The sequence below is a fragment of the Ambystoma mexicanum genome, chromosome 1q (genome assembly GCF_040938575.1).
Source record: "Ambystoma mexicanum isolate Mex_15411 chromosome 1q, UKY_AmexF1_1, whole genome shotgun sequence".
NCBI classification, from domain to species: Eukaryota; Metazoa; Chordata; class Amphibia; order Caudata; family Ambystomatidae; genus Ambystoma; species Ambystoma mexicanum.
In genome coordinates, this window is record NC_090922.1 from 212,984,717 (window position 1) to 213,011,694 (window position 26,978).

Genomic DNA, 26,978 nt, shown 5'->3' on the forward strand with positions numbered 1-26,978 from the left:
TTTCGGCGGTGGTAACTGTGCGAAGAAAGTAGAATCTTCACAGTTGAAAGACTGTTCCGCCTTCGTCAGGGCAATAAGTAGCAAGACCCTGTTGTAGTGAGAGGAAGGAAAAAATAGAAAGCAAGTGCACGATGGTATGGAAGAAAAAAAAACAGAATTGCTGTCAATAGAAATCTAATGTAAGAGGTTATGAAACAAACGTATACAAACTTGAGTTTAAGGTGTAGGGAAAATACTCAAACGTCTGTGTGCAAATGTAAGACCGTGGTCCTATCTGAACCAAACTGCTAGGTGCCATGTGAGGCTAAGCCTCTGATACAGGGGGTACTCTGACAAATTGCAAATGAATCCCTGTCGGGTAAAATACGAATGATGGCCCTTAGTCCCTCCCAGGGGATCCTAAGACACCCAGAGCCCCGGTCCACCACATGCGTCCCCTGGCCAGCCCCATGGTACGAGGACACAGAGGGAGGCGGGAGAGGGGGAATATCCAATCAACGGGGACCAAATGAAGGGGTATAGCTTACCTAAAGTGGTAGCAGGAGAAACCGCTGTAGATAAGTCAGTCCTCATGTACTCAGGTGAGAAGATGGGATGTAGGTTGGAACCAAATGGCGAGCTAAAGATAGCCGTGTAGAGAGAGCAAGCCCTGATTGCGGGAAAATATGAGGGCCTGGACCTTGAGAAACCGACAGAAAATTATTATTATGTCGTGAGAGGTAAACATTCCTTTGCCGGAGGGGCAGAAAGCATATAAGAGGTACCCCGATGAGCAAAAAATGGAGGTTACCTTAATTATGATCCAGAAATGGATCCTCTGCAGAAAGTGTTAGTGCGGGAGCACGCTCAGCGAAGGGGAAGCAGAGAGGTCCGTGTCTTTCATCACACGGGAGCTGGGTCTCAAAACATATAAGAGCACGTTCAGATGTACTGGCTCTGAGGCGTGGAGAAAGACAAAGAAGGGGGGGAGAAAAAGGGAGACTCTATGAGGAAGTAAATCAACACATAAGCTGTGAGCTGAGGCAGTCGCCGTCATGGCCCGTGGAGGACCTGCAGTGATAAAATATGTGTGAGAGAGGGTGAAATAACTGGGAGCGGGTTAGAAAGTAGCTCCGAGTCATCTCGAGGGAACTGGAGTGGCTGTGAATGCCGTCGTGTCCCGTGTGCTGCGTTCGTGAAAATGCAGCATCAGGTTGCACTGAAAAAATGCGAGCGGGCGGCGTCCGTTGCTATGGCAGCGATGTCGCATTCGCGAGGGCTCGCAACCAGGGCCCATGTTGATTGGTTGGGAAGGCATCCAATCCAAGGGCCCAAAACTATGGGGTTGCCAGGTCCGGAGGTGTGTTCTGGATGACCAGTCAGAGTACGGCACATCCAAGTGCCGGAAGAATGGCTTCAGTGGTGCCCTATAAAAAGAGCGTGAGGAGACATGAAGCCAGCATGAACCAGGAAACAACAGACTTGGTTACTCGTGAGTGCCACATCGCAAAATATAAAAAGGATGTGTGTATTATATGAACACAGACCTGTATACACGTGAGAGGGCCTGTGGGAAATACCGTCGTCCTCTACATCGGACAGTGTTCCTGCACTCGAACTAGGGTCAGCACAGCAACTGATAACTGTGACTATCGTAAGGGGTATTATAGCTCTGCCTGGCGAAAGGCCATACACTGTGTTTGCTACCGAAAAGCCCTAGCCCACAGACACATTTGGCGAGCCATTTTTAGAACACAGTTCCTAGCCACAGGCCATACACTATATCTATCATTCAAAAGCAGCAGACAAGGCCTCCAGAATGTGTATTTGGGACACCTGAGTGGTACACAAAGTGACAGACCAAAGCAATAAACTTTGTGGCACAATGCCTGCAGCGTTCAGCTGTGGTCCGTGTTAAGGGAATGCGCAATACATATTGGCAACATATCGGGTGTATTTGCGTACAGATGTCACACAGTTGATAGTTTCATGCTATGTTTGAAGCTTCTGTGTGGTGCACAAGATGCGGCGTTCAACATTTGCGACTCAGATGCACTAATACGGCCCATAATTGTGGTTATTTCGCATACGTGGTGCGTTTGAGTGTGTGTGCCACAAAGGTGCATCACACAAGGACTAAAGTCAAATCATGCAGGCATCAATTTGCCATGTGAATACTATGTTTATACATTAAAAACGATCGACGGGTGAAAACTGTAGGCTTTTTGCTTTTGTATATGTCGGGGTGTTGATGTGCACATACTTGGAACGCTTTGCCTGTGTGCTGATTAGTGTAGAGGCATGGTGGGTAGTAAGAGTTGGCAATAAAGTGACCGTTTTTATTTTTTTATAATCACACCACATCTTTGATCACATCCCCACTTCACTGTGTTCACCGCACTTGTTAGAGCCCCATAACTCAAGCATATAGGGGGGTCATTAAGAGTATGCCATAAAACAGTGGTAATACCGGCCCAGCGGTGTTACTGTTACCGGCCGGGTGACCGGCGGAAGTACCACCGTATTATGACCTTGTGCAGATGCGCGCACCAACCTACCGGCAACGGTTATACAGTCTGGTGGAATTACACCAAACAATATACATGTGCTGAAAATACGCCAAATAAACAGTGGTATCGTCGATACCAGTGGCATATCGGCCTGTATTACTGCTGCCGGTATCATAGTTGCTTTGTATTGTTATAACTGGTAATACTGCGGAAATTACGTTGCTGCCGGAATGGGAAGCGCAGAGTTGGCTATCTTTAAAAATCAATCCATTCTGAATCCCCCATTTCCTGCTTCCATACAGTCCCCAGACATGTGGCAGAATCATGGCACAAGAAAAAAGGCACACCTCCCAGAACTGCGGCTGCAGAAGCTCAAGTTCACGGGGCAGAGCTGACTGCACTCGCTGGTGCAGTCGTGGAGCATGTGGAGGAGCTTTTCGGGTGCAGACAGCACAATGCCTTGGCAAAGAAGGAAGACAGCCATATGGGCCAACAAATTTATTTATTTGTATATTTTTTTAATAAAGAAAACGTGGGGCTGGGGGGAACCCCTCCATAAAAATAAAAAATAAAAAAATTAAAATTCTACCCTTTTTTTCGACCCTTTAACTGTGTCAAAAAAAAGGCATTCGATCCTTTTGTTTTCTATAGTTTCACCTAGAACCTATTTTTCCTACTCCAAATGTCACCTGACAGTAGGTGTATAGATATGAGGAAATCCCTCCATTTGGACCCCCATGCTCTCCTCCCTTCCTTCCAGAGGGTGGAGTGACACAAGGTATTGGAGGACCCATTATGATTGTAGTTGATCGCAGTAGAGGGTTTCTCCCTATCTCTGGAGTATCCAGGATTCCTCTGCAACCCTTTCTGGAATTTTCTTTGAGCTTTCCCCGTCCATCTTGGCAAGCCTCTGAGTCTCTTTAACCAACACACACATGCCACATCTGCAAGCTCTGCCCTTGTTTTCTTTACATTAGATTTTCACACACAGCGCATGGCTGCAGGCCTACGACATTTAGTACCTTTAATGAACATCATACAACGCGAGAGACTGCATTTAAGGCATCTGACTCGTGTACACATCGAATGCACATTGCCTCAACTAACGGTAGTGAGCTTTTATGTTTTACTGTATTGGTGCTCTGGGAAGCCCACTCATGCGTTAAACTAGGGTCAGTATGTTTCGAAGGGGTGGTGGCCACTCAAGGGTGGCAGTGGTCTGCCCTCGGGGTAGCGTACCAGTAAAGGGCTGGTAAGACTTATATACACAACAAAAAGGGTATTGGTAACGCAGGGTACGTCCCATAAAAACTGTTAGAGAGTTAAGTCCTATATGGGTCCTATTCCCAAAATAACCTCATTGGTTATGTAAAACACTACACCCATTTGTATATTTCAAAGTCATAACTTCACATTACAATTGGATTTTTTGTAAATAAAAACATATTTAATACAAAATATTTGTACATACAATTAAGTCAAACATGTAATACACATACATAACAATAAGTGAAATCATTAAAATCATATATTAACTGGTTGGAGCCATGTAATACACATACATAACAATAAGTGAAATCATTGAAACCATATATTAACTGGTTGGAGCCAAATCAACATTTTTAACCAAACAAGGCCAAAGAGCAAAAAAACAAAACAAAAAGGAAAGTGCCGGACCAAAGCCGGACATAAACAGGAGTTCCTAAATTGTTTTTAGGCTTACAATATTACTTAACAAAAACAAGAATTCCTACTCATATATAGGCATTCAATTTTTCTAGAACACATATTCCTTTGAAAGTGAAATCCCAGGTTAAAAATATTAGGAAGCTGGGATTGGGTCTGCCAACGCATCAGAGGGGAGTTTTTAGAACCCAAAATAATGAATGCCAAAACTGCATGTCCTTAGCAAATGAAGCACAAAGGGCAGGGTTCGAAACCCAAAGTGGGTGAGGCGTGTTAGTGAAGAGCCTCCAATATCCTCTGATCAAGAAAGTGCGTTTCGGCGGTGGTAACTGTGCGAAGAAAGTAGAATCTTCACAGTTGAAAGACTGTTCCGCCTTCGTCAGGGCAATAAGTAGCAAGACCCTGTTGTAGTGAGAGGAAGGAAAAAATAGAAAGCAAGTGCACGATGGTATGGAAGAAAAAAAACAGAATTGCTGTCAATAGAAATCTAATGTAAGAGGTTATGAAACAAACGTATACAAACTTGAGTTTAAGGTGTAGGGAAAATACTCAAACGTCTGTGTGCAAATGTAAGACCGTGGTCCTATCTGAACCAAACTGCTAGGTGCCATGTGAGGCTAAGCCTCTGATACAGGGGGTACTCTGACAACTTGCAAATGAATCCCGGTCGGGTAAAATACGAATGATGGCCCTTAGTCCCTCCCAGGGGATCCTAAGACACCCAGAGCCCCGGTCCACCACATGCGTCCCCTGGCCAGCCCCATGGTACGAGGACACGGAGGGAGGCGGGAGAGGGGGAATATCCAATCAACGGGGACCAAATGAAGGGGTATAGCTTACCTAAAGTGGTAGCAGGAGAAACCGCTGTAGATAAGTCAGTCCTCATGTACTCAGGTGAGAAGATGGGATGTAGGTTGGAGCCAAATGGCGAGCTAAAGATAGCCGTGTAGAGAGAGCAAGCCCTGATTGTGGGAAAATATGAGGGCCTGGACCTTGAGAAACCGACAGAAAATTATTATTATGTCGTGAGAGGTAAACATTCCTTTGCCGGAGGGGCAGAAAGCATATAAGAGGTACCCCGATGAGCAAAAAATGGAGGTTACCTTAATTATGATCCAGAAATGGATCCTCTGCAGAAAGTGTTAGTGCGGGAGCACGCTCAGCGAAGGGGAAGCAGAGAGGTCCGTGTCTTTCATCACACGGGAGCTGGGTCTCAAAACATATAAGAGCACGTTCAGATGTACTGGCTCTGAGGCGTGGAGAAAGACAAAGAAGGGGGGAGAAAAAGGGAGACTCTATGAGGAAGTAAATCAACACATAAGCTGTGAGCTGAGGCAGTCGCCGTCATGGCCCGTGGAGGACCTGCAGTGATAAAATATGTGTGAGAGAGGGTGAAATAACTGGGAGCGGGTTAGAAAGTAGCTCCGAGTCATCTCGAGGAAACTGGAGTGGCTGTGAATGCCGTCGTGTCCCGTGTGCTGCATTCATGAAAATGCAGCATCAGGTTGCACTGAAAAAATGCGAGCGGGCGGCGTCCGTTGCTATGGCAGCGATGTCGCGTTCGCGAGGGCTCGCAACCAGGGCCCATGTTGAATGGTTGGGAAGGCATCCAATCCAAGGGCCCAAAACTATGGGGTTGCCAGGTCCGGAGGTGTGTTCTGGATGACCAGTCAGAGTACGGCACATCCAAGTGCCGGAAGAATGGCTTCAGTGGTGCCCTATAAAAAGAGCGTGAGGAGACATGAAGCCAGCATGAACCAGGAAACAACAGACTTGGTTACTCGTGAGTGCCACATCGCAAAATATAAAAAGGATGTGTGTATTATATGAACACAGACCTGTATACACGTGAGAGGGCCTGTGGGAAATACCGTCGTCCTCTACATCGGACAGTGTTCCTGCACTCGAACTAGGGTCAGCACAGCAACTGATAACTGTGACTATCGTAAGGGGTATTATAGCTCTGCCTGGCGAAAGGCCATACACTGTGTTTGCTACCGAAAAGCCCTAGCCCACAGACACATTTGGCGAGCCATTTTTAGAACACAGTTCCTAGCCACTGGCCATACACTATATCTATCATTCAAAAGCAGCAGACAAGGCCTCCAGAATGTGTATTTGGGACACCTGAGTGGTACACAAAGTGACAGACCAAAGCAATAAACTTTGTGGCACAATGCCTGCAGCGTTCAGCTGTGGTCCGTGTTAAGGGAATGCGCAATACATATTGGCAACATATCGGGTGTATTTGCGTACAGATGTCACACAGTTGATAGTTTCATGCTATGTTTGAAGCTTCTGTGTGGTGCACAAGATGCGGCGTTCAACATTTGCGACTCAGATGCACTAATACGGCCCATAATTGTGGTTATTTCGCATACGTGGTGCGTTTGAGTGTGTGTGCCACAAAGGTGCAGCACACAAGGACTAAAGTCAAATCATGCAGGCATCAATTTGCCATGTGAATACTATGTTTATACATTAAAAACGATCGACGGGTGAAAACTGTAGGCTTTTTGCTTTTGTATATGTCGGGGTGTTGATGTACACATACTTGGAACGCTTTGCCTGTGTGCTGATTAGTGTAGAGGCATGGTGGGTAGTAAGAGTTGGCAATAAAGTGACCGTTTTTATTTTTTTATAATCACACCACATCTTTGATCACATCCCCACTTCACTGTGTTCACCGCACTTGTTAGAGCCCCATAACTCAAGCATATAGGGGGGTCATTAAGAGTATGCCATAAAACAGCGGTAATACCGGCCCGGCGGTGTTACTGTTACCGGCCGGGTGACCGGCGGAAGTACCACCGTATTATGACCTTGTGCAGATGCGCGCACCAACCTACCGGCAACGGTTATACAGTCTGGTGGAATTACACCCAACAATATACATGTGCTGAAAATACGCCAAATAAACAGTGGTATCGTCGATACCAGTGGCATATCGGCCTGTATTACTGCTGCCGGTATCATAGTTGCTTTGTATTGTTATAACTGGTAATACTGCGGAAATTACGTTGCTGCCGGAATGGGAAGCGCAGAGTTGGCTATCTTTAAAAATCAATCCATTCTGAATCCCCCATTTCCTGCTTCCATACAGTCCCCAGACATGTGGCAGAATCATGGCACAAGAAAAAAGGCACACCTCCCAGAACTGCGGCTGCAGAAGCTCAAGTTCACGGGGCAGAGCTGACTGCACTCGCTGGTGCAGTCGTGGAGCATGTGGAGGAGCTTTTCGGGTGCAGACAGCACAATGCCTTGGCAAAGAAGGAAGACAGCCATATGGGCCAACAAATTTATTTATTTGTATATTTTTTTAATAAAGAAAACGTGGGGCTGGGGGGAACCCCTCCATAAAAATAAAAAATAAAAAAATTAAAATTCTACCCTTTTTTTCGACCCTTTAACTGTGTCAAAAAAAAGGCATTCGATCCTTTTGTTTTCTATAGTTTCACCTAGAATCTATTTTTCCTACTCCAAATGTCACCTGACAGTAGGTGTATAGATATGAGGAAATCCCTCCATTTGGACCCCCATGCTCTCCTCCCTTCCTTCCAGAGGGTGGAGTGACACAAGGTATTGGAGGACCCATTATGATTGTAGTTGATCGCAGTAGAGGGTTTCTCCCTATCTCTGGAGTATCCAGGATTCCTCTGCAACCCTTTCTGGAATTTTCTTTGAGCTTTCCCCGTCCATCTTGGCAAGCCTCTGAGTCTCTTTAACCAACACACACATGCCACATCTGCAAGCTCTGCCCTTGTTTTCTTTACATTAGATTTTCACACACAGCGCATGGCTGCAGGCCTACGACATTTAGTACCTTTAATGAACATCATACAACGCGAGAGACTGCATTTAAGGCATCTGACTCGTGTACACATCGAATGCACATTGCCTCAACTAACGGTAGTGAGCTTTTATGTTTTACTGTATTGGTGCTCTGGGAAGCCCACTCATGCGTTAAACTAGGGTCAGTATGTTTCGAAGGGGTGGTGGCCACTCAAGGGTGGCAGTGGTCTGCCCTCGGGGTAGCGTACCAGTAAAGGGCTGGTAAGACTTATATACACAACAAAAAGGGTATTGGTAACGCAGGGTATGGCCCATAAAAACTGTTAGAGAGTTAAGTCCTATATGGGTCCTATTCCCAAAATAACCTCATTGGTTATGTAAAACACTACACCCATTTGTATATTTCAAAGTCATAACTTCACATTACAATTGGATTTTTTGTAAATAAAAACATATTTAATACAAAATATTTGTACATACAATTAAGTCAAACATGTAATACACATACATAACAATAAGTGAAATCATTAAAATCATATATTAACTGGTTGGAGCCATGTAATACACATACATAACAATAAGTGAAATCATTGAAACCATATATTAACTGGTTGGAGCCAAATCAACATTTTTAACCAAACAAGGCCAAAGAGCAAAAAAACAAAACAAAAAGGAAAGTGCCGGACCAAAGCCGGACATAAACAGGAGTTCCTAAATTGTTTTTAGGCTTACAATATTACTTAACAAAAACAAGAATTCCTACTCATATATAGGCATTCAATTTTTCTAGAATACATATTCCTTTGAAAGTGAAATCCCAGGTTAAAAATATTAGGAAGCTGGGATTGGGTCTGCCAACGCATCAGAGGGGAGTTTTTAGAACCCAAAATAATGAATGCCAAAACTGCGTGTCCTTAGCAAATGAAGCACAAAGGGCAGGGTTCGAAACCCAAAGTGGGTGAGGCGTGTTAGTGAAGAGCCTCCAATATCCTCTGATCAAGAAAGTGCGTTTCGGCGGTGGTAACTGTGCGAAGAAAGTAGAATCTTCACAGTTGAAAGACTGTTCCGCCTTCGTCAGGGCAATAAGTAGCAAGACCCTGTTGTAGTGAGAGGAAGGAAAAAATAGAAAGCAAGTGCACGATGGTATGGAAGAAAAAAAAACAGAATTGCTGTCAATAGAAATCTAATGTAAGAGGTTATGAAACAAACGTATACAAACTTGAGTTTAAGGTGTAGGGAAAATACTCAAACGTCTGTGTGCAAATGTAAGACCGTGGTCCTATCTGAACCAAACTGCTAGGTGCCATGTGAGGCTAAGCCTCTGATACAGGGGGTACTCTGACAAATTGCAAATGAATCCCTGTCGGGTAAAATACGAATGATGGCCCTTAGTCCCTCCCAGGGGATCCTAAGACACCCAGAGCCCCGGTCCACCACATGCGTCCCCTGGCCAGCCCCATGGTACGAGGACACGGAGGGAGGCGGGAGAGGGGGAATATCCAATCAACGGGGACCAAATGAAGGGGTATAGCTTACCTAAAGTGGTAGCAGGAGAAACCGCTGTAGATAAGTCAGTCCTCATGTACTCAGGTGAGAAGATGGGATGTAGGTTGGAGCCAAATGGCGAGCTAAAGATAGCCGTGTAGAGAGAGCAAGCCCTGATTGTGGGAAAATATGAGGGCCTGGACCTTGAGAAACCGACAGAAAATTATTATTATGTCGTGAGAGGTAAACATTCCTTTGCCGGAGGGGCAGAAAGCATATAAGAGGTACCCCGATGAGCAAAAAATGGAGGTTACCTTAATTATGATCCAGAAATGGATCCTCTGCAGAAAGTGTTAGTGCGGGAGCACGCTCAGCGAAGGGGAAGCAGAGAGGTCCGTGTCTTTCATCACACGGGAGCTGGGTCTCAAAACATATAAGAGCACGTTCAGATGTACTGGCTCTGAGGCGTGGAGAAAGACAAAGAAGGGGGGGAGAAAAAGGGAGACTCTATGAGGAAGTAAATCAACACATAAGCTGTGAGCTGAGGCAGTCGCCGTCATGGCCCGTGGAGGACCTGCAGTGATAAAATATGTGTGAGAGAGGGTGAAATAACTGGGAGCGGGTTAGAAAGTAGCTCCGAGTCCTCTCGAGGGAACTGGAGTGGCTGTGAATGCCGTTGTGTCCCGTGTGCTGCGTTCGTGAAAATGCAGCATCAGGTTGCACTGAAAAAATGCGAGCGGGCGGCGTCCGTTGCTATGGCAGCGATGTCGCGTTCGCGAGGGCTCGCAACCAGGGCCCATGTTGAATGGTTGGGAAGGCATCCAATCCAAGGGCCCAAAACTATGGGGTTGCCAGGTCCGGAGGTGTGTTCTGGATGACCAGTCAGAGTACGGCACATCCAAGTGCCGGAAGAATGGCTTCAGTGGTGCCCTATAAAAAGAGCGTGAGGAGACATGAAGCCAGCATGAACCAGGAAACAACAGACTTGGTTACTCGTGAGTGCCACATCGCAAAATATAAAAAGGATGTGTGTATTATATGAACACAGACCTGTATACACGTGAGAGGGCCTGTGGGAAATACCGTCGTCCTCTACATCGGACAGTGTTCCTGCACTCGAACTAGGGTCAGCACAGCAACTGATAACTGTGACTATCGTAAGGGGTATTATAGCTCTCCCTGGCGAAAGGCCATACACTGTGTTTGCTACCGAAAAGCCCTAGCCCACAGACACATTTGGCGAGCCATTTTTAGAACACAGTTCCTAGCCACAGGCCATACACTATATCTATCATTCAAAAGCAGCAGACAAGGCCTCCAGAATGTGTATTTGGGACACCTGAGTGGTACACAAAGTGACAGACCAAAGCAATAAACTTTGTGGCACAATGCCTGCAGCGTTCAGCTGTGGTCCGTGTTAAGGGAATGCGCAATACATATTGGCAACATATCGGGTCTATTTGCGTACAGATGTCACACAGTTGATAGTTTCATGCTATGTTTGAAGCTTCTGTGTGGTGCACAAGATGCGGCGTTCAACATTTGCGACTCAGATGCACTAATACGGCCCATAATTGTGGTTATTTCGCATACGTGGTGCGTTTGAGTGTGTGTGCCACAAAGGTGCAGCACACAAGGACTAAAGTCAAATCATGCAGGCATCAATTTGCCATGTGAATACTATGTTTATACATTAAAAACGATCGACGGGTGAAAACTGTAGGCTTTTTGCTTTTGTATATGTCGGGGTGTTGATGTACACATACTTGGAACGCTTTGCCTGTGTGCTGATTAGTGTAGAGGCATGGTGGGTAGTAAGAGTTGGCAATAAAGTGACCGTTTTTATTTTTTTATAATCACACCACATCTTTGATCACATCCCCACTTCACTGTGTTCACCGCACTTGTTAGAGCCCCATAACTCAAGCATATAGGGGGGTCATTAAGAGTATGCCATAAAACAGCGGTAATACCGGCCCGGCGGTGTTACTGTTACCGGCCGGGTGACCGGCGGAAGTACCACCGTATTATGACCTTGTGCAGATGCGCGCACCAACCTACCGGCAACGGTTATACAGTCTGGTGGAATTACACCCAACAATATACATGTGCTGAAAATACGCCAAATAAACAGTGGTATCGTCGATACCAGTGGCATATCGGCCTGTATTACTGCTGCCGGTATCATAGTTGCTTTGTATTGTTATAACTGGTAATACTGCGGAAATTACGTTGCTGCCGGAATGGGAAGCGCAGAGTTGGCTATCTTTAAAAATCAATCCATTCTGAATCCCCCATTTCCTGCTTCCATACAGTCCCCAGACATGTGGCAGAATCATGGCACAAGAAAAAAGGCACACCTCCCAGAACTGCGGCTGCAGAAGCTCAAGTTCACGGGGCAGAGCTGACTGCACTCGCTGGTGCAGTCGTGGAGCATGTGGAGGAGCTTTTCGGGTGCAGACAGCACAATGCCTTGGCAAAGAAGGAAGACAGCCATATGGGCCAACAATATGTCAAGGGTGACAACAGTTGGCACTGTTCCCCGCACTGCCAGGAACTGTCATAATTGGCAGGAAGAGTTGAAGGCGGAGGTGCCAAGCCTTATTGCCCGACACAGGAGAGAGACAGCTGCCTCAGGAATGGTAGCACAATGAAACCCCTGAAACTCATGCCTTGGGAGGAGACGGCCAGCTCCGTCCTCCAAATGGAGGGCATCAAGGGGATTAGCAGCATGGAGGCCAGAGCAAAGCCCCACGGCGATGCAGGTAAATCCAACCCACCCCATTTACCTGTGAATGCTGCGACCATAAGCATGGGATGCAACCCCCAGCACAGATGTACAACATGGGTAAGTGAATGGGTCACCACATGGCCATCACAGCAAATGCATACTTTTAAAAAAAAAAAATTATTTTGATATAGCTGAACAAGTCAACTTTTCAAAAATCAAAGCAAATTATTCACATCACATTTACATGTACATATTAAAATGACAAGATTTTAAAAAAATAACATTATTTAAAACATTGAAACAAACTTTAAAAGGAAATCTCTTCCCTGAATGTGTATTTATCCTTGAAGATTAACAAATTGATCACAGGTTAACATCACAGCTTATTTTCACAAGGAAGAATTGCATCTAGCTACTGCACTAGAGCTTTTATCACAGAAAACTTCATGTTAGACAATAGCAAACTCCAGATCTGATTTTCATCTACTTCATGATTCAAATGTAACAATTTAGTGAAAAATTTGGCTCATTGAAAATTTAGCTTGCAATGCTGGAGTGTCTCCCTTTCAGTAGGAATTTCACAATAATGACAGAAGTTCATTTTTGCTGGAATTAATTTACGCCTAGCAAGCACTTCCCTAGTTAGCCATAGGTTCAATCTGACTCGTAAAAATGTGTTCCGTATGATCGAGGAAGGACTTTTCAGTAGATATCCTGTCAATTGACCCAATTTTTTATTGCCAAAATTATTAGAGTTAAAGTCTTTATATTTTAGGCAGGATTCTCTGTTTTTGATCCAATCCCAACGATAGAACTTGATTTTAGCACGCAGCGAATTTTCCATCAGAAGCGTTACCGTTATACCGGCTTCAGCCATGGCGTTCACTACAGAGGAGTGCTATGAGAGCGGGAAGCCATGATTTGATGAGATCAAGGAATGTGCGATGGTATTCAAAATATTGTTATTTTCCAGACCCAACAAACACTTGTGAAGAAAAACACACATCCGCCACTTCGTTCTACAAGCCAGTGAATTCAAGCCTAGTTCATATAGCAGGATTGACATGGGTGTGCAGTTCGGCAGGTGTAATACCGATTTCCAAAAGCGGGCCTCCTATTTATTCCACATTTTGTTGTTGATATAGAGTTTCGACTCAACACCATAGATTATTATGGGGATTACCTTTTGTTCATAAAAAATAAGAAGATGCTTCAGGGTAAATTTACCATATTTGTAGATTAGAATTCTGGCCTCAGAGATCCGGCTGGATAGTTTAGACTGTGTATTGGTCAAGTAAAGGTTGTCCCTCACCGTGTTCTGTATAGTGAGTCCTAGATATTTGTATTCTAGTACTGATTTCAAAGGTTCATCTCTAATGGACCAAATACAGTTGTTAATTCTGCTTTTACCGTGATTTTTGCATACTAAGATTTGCGATTTATCCAGGTTCACGATGAGATGGTTCACTTCAACATAGATGGATAGAGCAGAAAGTAGGTTTTGAAGTCCTTTAGGGGTTTGTGAGATCAATACCAGATCATCAGCGTACAGTAGCCATGCTATGCGCTGACCCCCCCAGTTCAGGAGCATCAGAGACATCTTGGAGGAATGATTTACCCATGTCCAGAATGAATAAATTAAACAAGATTGAGGCCATAATACAACCTTGTTTAAGCCCCACATAGATAGGAAAAGACGATGACAAAAGTCCCTCCAATCAAGGAGTTCTAATTTTTGAAATAGCAGTTCACGGTTTATAGAGTCAAATGCAGTCTGGAAATCAATGAATGCAAAGAACAAGGATTGTTTCTGAGCTGCATACTGAGCTTTAAGAATGTTGATGGTAATGATATTGGGTAAGGTACCGAGACCACTAACAAAACCGGATTGAAAGGGTCTCTCTTATGGTGATTCTTCGACCAGTTATTCATATCTCTTAGAATTAGGCAGCAAAAGATCTTCCCGGGAGCATCTAACAAGGAGATAGGTCTATAACTGGCCGGATTTACCCGATCTCCTTTCTTATAAATTGGTATAGTTATGGAATGTTTCCAAGAAACCGGTATTTTTTGTGTGGAGAGTATGTTCATAAACATGATATACAGTATATCCGCCCTTATGACCGGAAATAGTTTCATTAACATGTTTGATAAGCCGTCCGGACCAGGCACCCCTGTGTTGATGAAGTATAGAATGTCATCTTTATCAAACCTTATGTAGAAATTAATTTGAGACAAGGGCCTGGGTGGATACCGTTCATCTGGGGATGCAGCATATAGATTAGAGTAATACTGAACCCACCTCTCTTCAGACACATTGTTGGTCTGAATTGCGACTTCGTGACCTGCAGTTGCTTGGTTGATGATTTTCCATGATTCTGCAGCGTTTTTACTAGGCAGTAGTTTTAACATATTGCTGCCATCAGTTTGATATAATTTAGTCTGCTTTCCCCTTATCCAATTTCTGTATCTAGTTTTGATGTGATTCAAGGCTAACAGTCGTTTATCAGCAGGCAGCTTGTAGGCCTCCCTCTCTTCAGCCCGAACCAATGCTTTCTTGCTTTTAACTTCTTGGTCGAAAACATGGAGAAAAGGAGTTTGTTTTTGTTTATGTCTAATGGAAGCCGGTTGAAATAGCTGCATAAGTTCATGATATATTACTGTTGTACCTTGAATTCCAACAATTTCACACTTTAGCTGAGAGTCATAGCAGGACATAAACGCTTCTAAAGAGGACTCTGTCCAGACTAACCTGTTCCTAGTGGTGTTTACAATAATGGAACCCTTGATGTATTGGGGTTGTCATTGATTATTATAAAATTTAGAAGTCCAGGTCACGTTAAGCATGTTATGATCACTTGCTTCGGTATGTATTACTTGGAAAGATTTTATTTTGTTCAGCATGTTTAAATTGACGTAGATATAATCAATAATTCCCTCGCTAAGGGCTCAATGCCAAGTTACCTTAGCAGATATATCGGAGAGAAAAGAGCCATTTAGCATGAACAGGCTTCTGGACTCTACAAAGCTTGACCATTTAGCAAGACGGGCCATTTCAGGTTTTCGTTTTGGGTCCAGACAATGTAAATTCAAATCACCAGCTATGATGATGGTTTCAACATTACCATCAACAGTTATCAGGTCCAGTGCTTTGTTCATTGAGTCCAAAAACCTATCATCTGTAATGCCCATCGGATTCCAGTAGACATTGATAAGTGCACATTGGAGGAGATTACTAGTAAGTCTGGACATTTGTATGAATGGATTTGGCGAGAACCATGGGGTAGCTTTTAACGAAGCGCTCTGTTTGATGGCTATTAGCAAACGCGTTACAGGCCACCCAAAATTGCCCTTAACCGCTGGAGTCAGGAGGATATCAAAGTTATTCCACGATGGGGCATAAGTAAGTCACGATTCTTGTATTAATATGACATTGTGATCTAGTAAATTAATAGCTTCGTTGTTCATTAGATGCTTATGCCCTCTAGAGTTCCAGCTAATCAAGGAGAGAGTAGTTTCATAGCTATCCAGTTGCTAGCATTGTGTGACTTTTGAGTTGCAATTGCAACTATGTGAGCAAATACTTTGCTGTTTGTTTGGATGTGGTTGTGTGATTTGCTTCGAGGTTTCAGTGAAAGTAAGCTTGAGGGAGGCTGGCCCTGCCTGGATAATAAATCTGAGATTAAACAGCTGGGATTTAACTGCCCAGATGGTGTTGACTACGACCCTCGAATTTATCCATAGGGTCACAGAAGACCATTTAGACGCATCCGAAAATTCCACTTGCTCAATATCGATCGTGCCAATATCCTCGAGCTATAAAATCGAGGCTCGGTTCAAATTATACTGAGGAGTCGGGAGGGGACGACAGCTCATAAATAGTGAATGGACTGCCGGCCGCTTAGTACTGAGAAGTGGATTTTTTTGTTTTGTTGAATTACGAGGATCATTCAAATTTTTGTTCTCAATGAGTTAAGTCCCAGGCTGAATGGCATTTGTGAAATTGCGAGCATCAAACAACTTCATCAAAGTGGATTTAGTCACTTCTTCAATATGTGAAGATGAGGAGATCTGGGATAGTGGCTTATTACTCTTATTTTTACATTGCGTCGTTGGATGTGTTTGTTGAGTACCATCAGAAACTTGCGATTGGACAGTTTGCGTTTTCTGTGCCACTGAGGGATCAGACTCACTCGTTCTTGCGATTGCATTAACGCAGGATGTTTTAAAAGAGGGAGCTGACAACTCGCTTGACGCCAAACTCAGCTTCTTAAAGGCTGGTTTAGAGGCCATATATTCATCCAATGCTTTTCTTATTTCTCTACACCGAGCAATTTGGCCCTGATCTTCAAGTACTGATGTAGGATTTACAGGTTGTGCTTCTCACATTTTGTTTTCGCTAATTTTGGAGGCAGCAGCCACGGCTGCATTCACCAAGGAATTCAAGGGACTATAAGAATGAATAACACTACTCTTTCCTGCTAGAGCTGTGGACTTCTTCGTCTGGGATTGCAACAAATATTTTTTGGCTATGGCCTTGGAAGCAGTGGTAGTTGCTGTTGGCGGTAGTGAGAGGTTGTTGACAAACGATTTGATTTGGGATGTTCGCTTCGCCAGGGATCTAAAATTTTTGGATTTCTTGGTCAAGTCACCCTTTTTGCACCCTATTTTCGCGGGCAAGTCAAATACGTTTGTGCCTGTCCCGTCAAACAGTGCATAATTTGTTTTTTTTTGTAGATCAGCCATGGTTTCATTTGTAGTGCCTGCCAAATCAATAATTGGATTCAATATATATAAGGGATGTTATGAAAATTCTGTGGAGGCACTCCTGACTGCATGTAGGTTTGAGAGTTTACCGACTTATGTGAAAGGGGCGGCTTGGGAGGGCCACCTAGGGTCTCAAGTTTATTTGTGATGGACAGTTGCCAAGAAAGAATCTGATTAAGTTGGTGTGAGTGAACATTGGCCTTACTGACAAGCGCTTCAAGCAGTTTATCTAAGGAAAGGATTGCTGTGTTCATTGAGGTTAAAGCAATTCCAGTTAGACCTTTTGAATTTTCAACCGAGTCAGCCGAAGAGACTTGATTTACCCCTGATTTTCATGGAGTAAGAGCAATAAAGGATAGATTTTCTACTGAGTTTGTTTCACTAATGTTTGTAAATAATACCAGTGATTTAGATAGATTTTCAGATATAGTGTTAGCAGAGAAACATGACGCATTTGTGTCTAAGTCAATTACAGCCATATCACCAGTAATAGTTATTTTAGACAGTTTAGAATTAGAAATGTCAACATCAGATGAAACAGACAACACAGGTACTTTAACAGGTAAAGGACCAGCACCGGTCAGCACATTATTCAGCAAAATACTGTCCGTTAAAGATACATTTTCTTTGGCAAAAATTACCACAGGAGCAGTCTCTGTTGCGTGCTTTGCTTGCCCATCTGGCGTTGGTGCGTCCATTGTGACCTGTTTGGAAGATTGACAATATGGAATACCATTTTGTGGACAACTATTAAAAACTACTGAGTTTTCTGGCAGGCAAATGTCCACAGCCGTGGTGGTTTCACATTCCAAATCATTGGAATCCGATGGATTACTTCACGACAGAATGGTCGAATATCCATCCCAATAAGATTTCAGCGTTAGATCTTAATTAGTATTTAGTTGTACCCAAACGAGGTGTGGAGCTTAACCAGGATGTTTTAGAAAGGCCATGAGGCAAGTTAAATGCAGGGTCTTCACCATTAGAAGTGGGGATGGCAGTCACTACGGGCATGCCCATTTTCAAGGTTGAAATGCCCCTTTTCAAGGTTGAAATCATCTGCTGGTCCACAGAGTCTGTCTTTCATGTCCAAAATGGCCCTTGCCCATGTTTAACCCCCCGCCCCCATTTACTCCCACATTATGGCTCAAGGGAACCGTCTGGGGGGAGTTCTTCCGCCACCACTAGGGTCCTCGCACTTACCTGTACACTCCAGATATGTATACCAGTACTTTTCTAGCCTACAGCATCTTTTTGGGTTTCCTCAAAAGCTCTTCCTTGGCTTTTGGCTGTGTCCCACTGCCTCACCCCATGTATCTCACACATGCTTGTGCCAGGGAGGAGCTCCCACAGGTTCCTTCCACATAGTACCCTTGATCACTCAAATCACACTGTTCCTGATCAGGTATGGTGTCAATTAGTACGCAAAACAAAAGGTGATGGCTGGAAGGTTTGGAATTAATCCTAACCTCTGACATTGCTCTGGGCAACCCCCAAGACCATCATTCTTTGCCTGGCAAGCCATTACAAAAGGGGAAAGGACATATGCAAATCAGGCTTGGTCCCACCCCAAAACGGGCAGTCCAGCTCAAACTGCTTGGTGACATGTCTTCTGCATGAAACCGCAAGCATCCCCCAACACGCCCTTGTTGGGCCTCATCAGTGGAAGTGTGCTCAATACTGTGAAGCATGATTTGATCAGGTTGCCATGAGATCTTCAAGTCAGGCTGGCAGTGGTCTCAGTTAGTGGCAACATCAGAGGCGTATACAGGGTAGGGCCTGAGCGGGCAAGGCCCACCCATAATCTGTAAATGCCCACTCAGCAGTGCTGTGTGGACATTTACAGATGTCTCTGTGCATGCTCTTTCGTGCATTTCAGGAACAAGGATGCTCTCCCTGCTCCCTGATTCCTATCTCAGATTGCACGGGAGGGTGATGCCCATGGGGCAGGGAGCTGCTGAGGATGCATCATCGCATTGTGTCTGGTGGGAAACGGGTAAGGAAAAACAAATGTGCTTGTGTATGCATGTGGGCAAGTATTGTATGTATATAGGAATGTAGGCATGCATCCATGCATGTGAAGGGATGTGCGTATATATATATATTTATTGGGTATTTATTAAATGGTGTTTCAAGGCGCCACAAGACAAAAGAGGGGGGCAGGGCAGAAAACAGCAATAACGGGCCTTCTAGGCCTTGTGACATTTGGATCGTGCAAGTGTTGTAACAAGAAGTGCAGGGGAAGTGGAGGGAGTGCTGGTCAGGGGGAAGGGATAATGCTTAATGCTATGGTGGGAGGGATGTGCAGTACAAAGTGGAGGCACACAAGTGCAGGGGGCAGGGGAAGAAGAGGGCCCCTGGGGCTGGGCAAGTGCTAATGGGAGGTCAGGTGGGCAAGGGCCAGGGGATGCAGGGAGTGCAGGAAGTGAGGCCCACATGCTAAGTGCGAGGACTGGGGTGGACCTGGCTCAGTAGGGATGCCCACCATGCCAAGGTAGTCAGGGGAACGAGGCCTGGAAAGTGAAGTGCAGGTTAGGGTGGGGGTGGGGGTCAAGGAGACCAGGATGCTGGGGAAGACTGGGCAAGCAGCGGTGCCCTGTAGGACTCTGAGGGGACCAGGCAGCCAGTCAATGCGGCAGAGCGTGGCATTAGCAATGGAGGTGGAGAGGGAAGGAAGAAGAGAAAAGGAGGGTCTTAAGAAGCTTCCAGAACTTAAGGAGATTCCGGCTCAAGTCTGAGAAGGGCGGGGAGGCCATTTCACAGGGAGGATCCTGATTAAGAAAGGGCTCTACCACCACTCTCTGCTTGGAAAAACATCTGATTCACAGAGAGTTGGATCTAGAAGATCGAAGAGCTCTAGCAGAGAGGTGGCTGAGTGCATGCATATGAATGAGTTCAGTGTCTCTATGTAGATTGTTGTGAGTGCGCGTGTGAATGAGAATGACCTTTGCATGTTCTGGGTGCACGTGTGAATGAACGACAAGCAGCATGGGGGTGTGAATAGTGGGTGAGTGTTTGTGTGTGTATGTTTGCAAGATTGGGACCCAGGGGGGCATTCGCATATGAACATGTAAGCAGGGTCATGAAATGTTTTACTGCCATTTTTGGGCAAAGCCAACTTGAGTCTTATTACGTGATGCAGGGTTTGCGGGTGAGGAGAGTACCACAATGGGGCTGGCTGGGGACTACTGTGGCATGGAACTTTGTACTCACATTAAGGGCAAAGGCAACATGTAAGTGTTCTTATATGGGAAGGCATGTTTCCTCACTGTGGCATGGCATTTTTTCTACTGGTGTCAAGTCCAAAGGCACATGATGAGCGCTCTTAGATGGGAAAGGGGAAGTTATGTTTCCTTATTGTGGGCTGGCATTTTTGTTTTTACTGGTGTCAAGGTCAAAGGCAAGCTGGTGAGTGTTCTTACATGGGGTAGCATTTGTATAGCCCTCAACGCAATGTTTTCTTACTGTAGCATCATTTTTTTACTGGCGTTGGTGGGCAAATACAACATGTGACAGGAGCGAATTTGAGAAGCCAGCAAGGACATGTTTTCTTACTGCAGCATGGCTTTTTTTAGTTTGGGCAATTAGTTGTCACTTGAGACACCTAAAAGCCAGAAATATTGCATTAGAGTATAAATAGGGAAAAATTGGATATGAGGAGGGACAGACAGCTTGAATGTGTTGTTTGGGTATTTGCCCACCCATGGACTATCTATGGCCATGCTTATCCATATTGCTATTTCCACCCAGTTCTTGCCCCTACCCTCCCAAAATATCTCCCTGTGGCAACTCTTTGAGCTTGCTTTAATGCAGCAATACCATTAAACTTTACTCTCAAAGTGCATGCCAGTATTTTTTCAAAACCTTCTTCTGAGAGTTAATGACTTAATTGGAGTTGTAAACCCGCTACTGATGTAATGAAAATGTCTTAAATTTCTGTCTTCAGCGAATCGATTTCTAAGCACTATGTATGTCCTTCTCTGAAGTCCTGTTCAAAACAAACATTGGCAAAGGCAAGTTTTGGCTTCTGTATAAGTATTAGGACTTCTTTTCCAGGCACTGCTATTAGATGCCTATGTACTCATACCATTTTGCACTTGTTACCGTATATGGCCACTTAATAACACTATGGCTGCACCTGGCAAGTGCATTTCCCATGCCTACACAAAGGCACAAACTGTTGGCATTGCCAATGCTTGTTTTCTGCAGGCATTAAGGCTGGGCCAACAGGTGTATGTTGTTATGTGGGAATACTGGCATATATTGGTTGAGCCTTCATGAACATATTTTGTTATAGTATCATTGCTGGCACTTTGGGCAAAGCAAACATGAGTATGTTATTATGTGGGAGTACTGGCATATATATGTGCACCAGCATGGTCATGTATTGGCACAATTAGTATGAAAGGTTTCCTGCACTTGCACAGTACTGGCATATATTGGGAAAGGGGATGTTGGAAAATGCTCCTGTGCATTGTCGGTGACTTACCATCTGTTGGATTATTTCGCCATGTTTACCCTACAAAACAATGTGGTTTTTCCCCCCGTAATTTGTCACTGAAAGTGTACTGTAAAATGCACCATTTTAACCCATCCATAGGCTCCATCAGCTGAACGACAGAGCGATGAAAGCTTTGATGGCTCATGCACCATTTGCATGGGGGGTGTCTAGTTTGACTGACAGGTTAATGTCAGCCATGGCTCAATGCTGGCTTGAATATTATTCTGGGTGTGCAGGGCAACATCAACAGCGCTTCTTGGCTTTTACCCATCAGGTTTAAGTCTCTGGGACATGCTAACTCCCATTGTCGGATCACTGGTATCAGGGCGTGCTGGAGCTCTTGTCCGAGCAGCATGTAAGTCGTTTGGTTCTCCCACCAACTTCTCCTTCAATTCGTGAGGTATTTTATGGACAGGATGTTTCTTCTTCTTACTCTCCTTCTTCCCCCACATTGTCAGGAGGCTAAGCGACTGCATACCTCCAACAGGTTATCCAAATAGTGGGGTTTCGCCATCTTATTTATTTACGAACCATGGCAGGGGATTGGTGCTTTCAGCACCCCGTTCATGGGTACAATGGGGGCATATAGCTTGATGGGTAACCTGCCTCTTTTGCAGCATTTCCAAGGGTGCCTTGCTTCTGGAAGATTTGGTGGGTGTCAGTTGCTGAGCATGCAGGCAGATGCAAAATGGAGGAGAGAACTCCGACTGTCCCTGAGCCCCAAGTCTGCCTTATCTCCACCCATTTCCTGTCTGCTGAAGAACAAAGGGCACGAGCAGATTTGCCGATCTCCTCACTCAATCGTCCCGTGTCTACCGGCTTTACGATTCTGTTATAGGGTAAGCTCAGCCTTGGTACTCCCCCCTTCACATCGAGATGTGAAATTGTCACTTGGAAGGACAAACAGCCTCCCGGGGTTGGGCCCAAGCCAGCGAGTGTCAGTTCTGAGAGAGAGGCTGTTTTCTCAGCCTTTATCTGTGAGTTAAGACCATTTTGTGAAGGTTAAGTTTAGTACATTTCTATAATTAAAATGAGTATGGTCATAACTTATTTCCGTACATAGCAAAGTACTTTCCTTTGGCAATATGATGATTCATATTTACATGCACCCACAGTCCAATATGTGTGGTTGGTAAGGCATAGCCACTACGTATGACAGTAGTAGTAAGTAGTAGTCAAAATAGTGTATCAAGTGCAAGCAAAATGACCAGAATCCCCAGTTTCAAGGCGCTACACAGAAAAAAACTACCAAGTGGAACAGGACAGACAAAACAATGTGCGGAATCAAACAAATAAAAACAACAAAAGGTCACAGCATCTCTACATTTCATATTGAAGTTCGAAAGCGATAGGCCCCGTTAACTAGAATTGGAACAATTAAAATACAAATGGAATTTTAAGGCTATATTATTTTAAATAATGTCCTACTGCTGCCGGCATGTTTTGGGCATAGAAGTCGTCTTTATAAATAGCACGCCTTCTCTGATCAGTATACGTTGGTATTGATAGTGGATTGCTTGCTTTCTCCACTGGATTTCAAAAGCTTAAGGAGAGCAATTTCAGTGATGTAGCCCTCTCCTCCCTCATTGGCAGCTTGTACTTCTGCATTTCCTTCTGTGCCAAAAGGTAGTCACTGCTTAGAACACTGAGAAATGTAGATTTCCTGCAAAGGCTTGATTTTTACTCAGTCGAACAATCCAGATACAGGTAGCTTTGTTTCCAGAACCACGTGGAGTTAGTCGATCCCTTTATTTAGCACAACAGTGTGAATCCTGAGGTTGCAGATCCACCTGTGTTCCTTTATGCTAACCAGTTTTTCCTAATTGCACCTCAGAACCATTCAGGACTGTTAATAGCCATTTGTAATAAAAATCTATCTTCCTGCTATCAATGGGCTCTTAAAGGGAGATGGCATGAAATGCTGTTCCAGAGGTTCTCTTGTGCACATTTCAGGCAGGATATCTGAAATGGGAACATGTGTATATGAGATGAAAATATCCAGATAAGATAGTTGATGTACCTATTCCTACATTTTGGATTGAGTTCCATAAAGATATCCGATCAGATACAATGTTTGGTAAATATAAAGACTCAGTGATCAGCTGCCTCTTCCAAAAAGTCGTCCCCTATCCTCTGCTGTGAGTTCCTCTAGGTGCAGTCTCTCCCAATGTGACTGTTTCACACTTCTCCCCATGTGTGGGGGTCCTGGAACTTGATCCATTACTTGGACCATCAGCACATCTCGCTCTGTGAACTTGCTCTGCTCTAAAATGGGCCCTGCGTTTGTGGATTTGCTAATGTCACATCAGGAATGTTGTGTGCTCTGTATCTATCTTTTATCCCTCCGCCGCACACATTAGGACAGACACCGCCCTTGTAAAATATAAATAAAATAAAGGGCCTCATTACGACCCAGGCGGTAAGGGGTTTACTGCGGCGTAAACACCGCCGACCCTTACCGCCTGATTCCGAGGTCCCTTAGCGCCATGGAGCTAAGCCATTTTAGCAGGTGTTAAAATCCATGGCGCTAAGGGACCTTGTTGTTAATTACGCCACCGTAATTTACGGTGGCGTAATTAACGCCTTCCCCACTCCCATTATGCCCTATGGGGCAAAAATGGGAATGGGGAAGGGTAAATGGGGATTGGGGACTTACCGCCCCGCCAACCTCGGAATGGGGCGGTAAGTCCGCCAACCACCATGGCGTAAACATAGTTTACGCCATGGTGGTAAAGGTACGACCCAGGCAGTAACTTACCGCTTGGGTCGTAATGAGGCCCAAAGTGTTTCTTTTCTAGACGGCTGCCATTTTGACTTCTGGCTTGTCTTTGGAATGTCCACAGCATTTCAGTGATCGAGTTACCCCATGGGCCAGATGTGAGCCTGCTCCTATCCTTGGCACCACTTTTAAACCACAGAGCACATGTTCAAAGTGGGTTTGTTAGTCATTGCAGAATTGTTCTCCACAGGCCACATTCACACTTCTTTATACAATTAAAAACAATCTTGTGAGTGTGCACCCCACAAACTGCATTCTTCACAATCCTGGAAAGTGGTCTATTTCATGAAAATGATATTTTTCAAGTCATTTATATTAATGTGCATACCTCGAACTGTATCTCCATATTCGACAAGCGTTCCCATTGTTTTATTAATGCTAAGTGGGTGAACATTTTGCGTGCAAGGTTAATGCACTCTTACCATGCCAAATTGCTGCATCCATGGCATAGGTGCACCGACCCAAACTGTTTCTGAACAGCGCCCTCGCTTGTTCTGCTGCAGTCCAAACATGGCCGCTCAATTTATCATCATGACAAAGTTGTTTTTCACTGTTTTGTCAGGATAATTATTTCCATGACAAACAAACTTTGTCAGAGCTCATTTTAGCATGTTTGCCCCTTCCTTACTATTACAGAGCCCCTACAAAAAAGTTATATCTGACTTTCTGTGCCCTCTCTAGCAGTTCATCTGCTTCAACCTTACAACAAATGTTATTCTCTAGCAGACAAACATGACTGCAGATGTTTGCATCGTTCCAAAATATTTCTTTTATCCTCTGTCACACTGATTCAAATAAATGTGGCGCGGTGTACTAAATGAATGCTCATAGTGTTTATTGTCCCATTTCTTTCTACCCTTCCAGAGACACGGGTGGGAGTAGAATCACTGATAATTCACTCAAAGTGCCCCACTCTGTCAACTCCTATTCTGGTCTCATCTGTACCCAATTATTACTGCTTGGAACTCTGGGGAATGGAGATCTGAATGTATTCAGTCATGTTCTCCAATGCCAGCACCCCCTAATGAGATATGCTTTGAAACAAAATGTACTTGATGTGTAAGCGCCTCACAAGTGCACAATAAATAAAATAAATGAATACATATGACATTATTTCATTCTAATGTTTTCAATCCCCGTAGAGTCTAACAATGTTTTTTTCACCCCCAAGACAATGCAACCCACTTTGAATTCATGATACTTGTGCCCTAGCCTAATATCTGAGCCGTAGCCTGATTTTGTGCCCTAGCCTGATACTTGTGCCCGAGCCTGATACCTGTAACCCAGACTGATACATGTGCCCTAGCTTGCTACTTGTGCATTAGCATGATACTTGTGCTTAGAAACTGTGCCCTAGTCTGCTAATTGTGCCACAGCCTGATTCCAGTACTTAGAAACAGTGCCCTAGCCTGATTCTTGTGCCCTAGCCTAATATCTGTGCCCCAACTTGATACTTGTGCCCTGGACTGATTTATGTGCCCTAGTCGATACTTGTGCCCCAGCCCAATATCTTTGCCTGAGCCTGATACCTATGCCCTAGCCTGATACTTATGCCCTAGCCTGATACCTGTACTTAGAAACTGTGCCCTAGACTGCTAATTTTGCCTAAGCCCGATATCTGTGGCCTAGCCTGATGTATGTGCCGTAGCCTGATACCTACACTTAGAAACTGTGCCCTAGCCTGCCAGCTGTACTCTAGCCTATTACTCAGACTTAAAAAATTATGCCCTAAAGGACACTATAGTACCACAACAGCCACCAGAGTGCTCAAGCCCTCACCACCACCCACTCTAACCAAGCACCTTCATTGCCCCCACCATCCCTTACTGAATAGCAATTCCCACCCCCCCTAAGTCTTTCTACCAAACGACCAACAGGTCCACCTCATTCATCAAAAACCTTACTCACACACGTCACGCCATGACCCTATACAGCCACAAACTAGGCTGATTCTTAGCTGAGCCTCCACCCCTACTTGATTCCAGAGCCATCCAGCTGACCTGATCCAGACCTGCATGCTCTCAACCACCACCACTAAACACTTTGAGAGACCAACAACATGATTATGCATAATGACAAGCATAGTCCAAGATCTTTGGCAACCCAACAAGGCCTCAGTCATCCCACTAGTGAACCTTGCCCACTGACGCTCAGAAAAAACAACTTAGTATCTAGGACAAAGCCCACTAGAGACATTTCCTGCTCCAATGCCCCACCATCCATCGAAGGAATGTATTCCTAACACTTAGAACCGCCGGTACTAACACTATCCCACCCCACCACCACCACAACAGCCTCAACATACCTGTCAACAAATTCAGAGGAGCCCTCATCAACGCCAGATCCTTACCAGCCCATGCACTAGACATTGCTGACATCATCATATCACAGAAGCTAGAATTCGTAGCAATCACAGAATCATGGCCCCATGCCGCACCTGGCCCAACCCTCTCACTCGCCGTCCCAGACAGCTACTCTATCTGCAGGATGGACAGACCCACCACCAAAGGTGGAAGGGTAGCCATCATCGCTAAAACCTCCCGGAACATGAGAGAGTCCTCTATGACACCCTTCACCTCAGGTGAACTTCTATCAGTAAAAATGTTCCTGTCTGCAACTGCCACACTAAATATCCACCTCATCTACAGAGCCAGGGCCTGTATTCGCCTTCGAGAACGAGGTGACACAAATCCTATCCACGAATGTCAAACCTAAGTCACAAACCATTATACTGAGTGACTTTAACAT

The 26,978-nt window shown here is 44.7% G+C and overlaps 1 protein-coding gene across 1 annotated transcript in view; it reads left to right on the forward strand.

Annotated features, from left to right (window-relative positions):
• Nucleotides 1–26,978, forward strand: part of CACNG6 (calcium voltage-gated channel auxiliary subunit gamma 6) — a 544,003-nt gene that overhangs the window by 323,274 nt on the left and 193,751 nt on the right. The window lies entirely within an intron of this gene.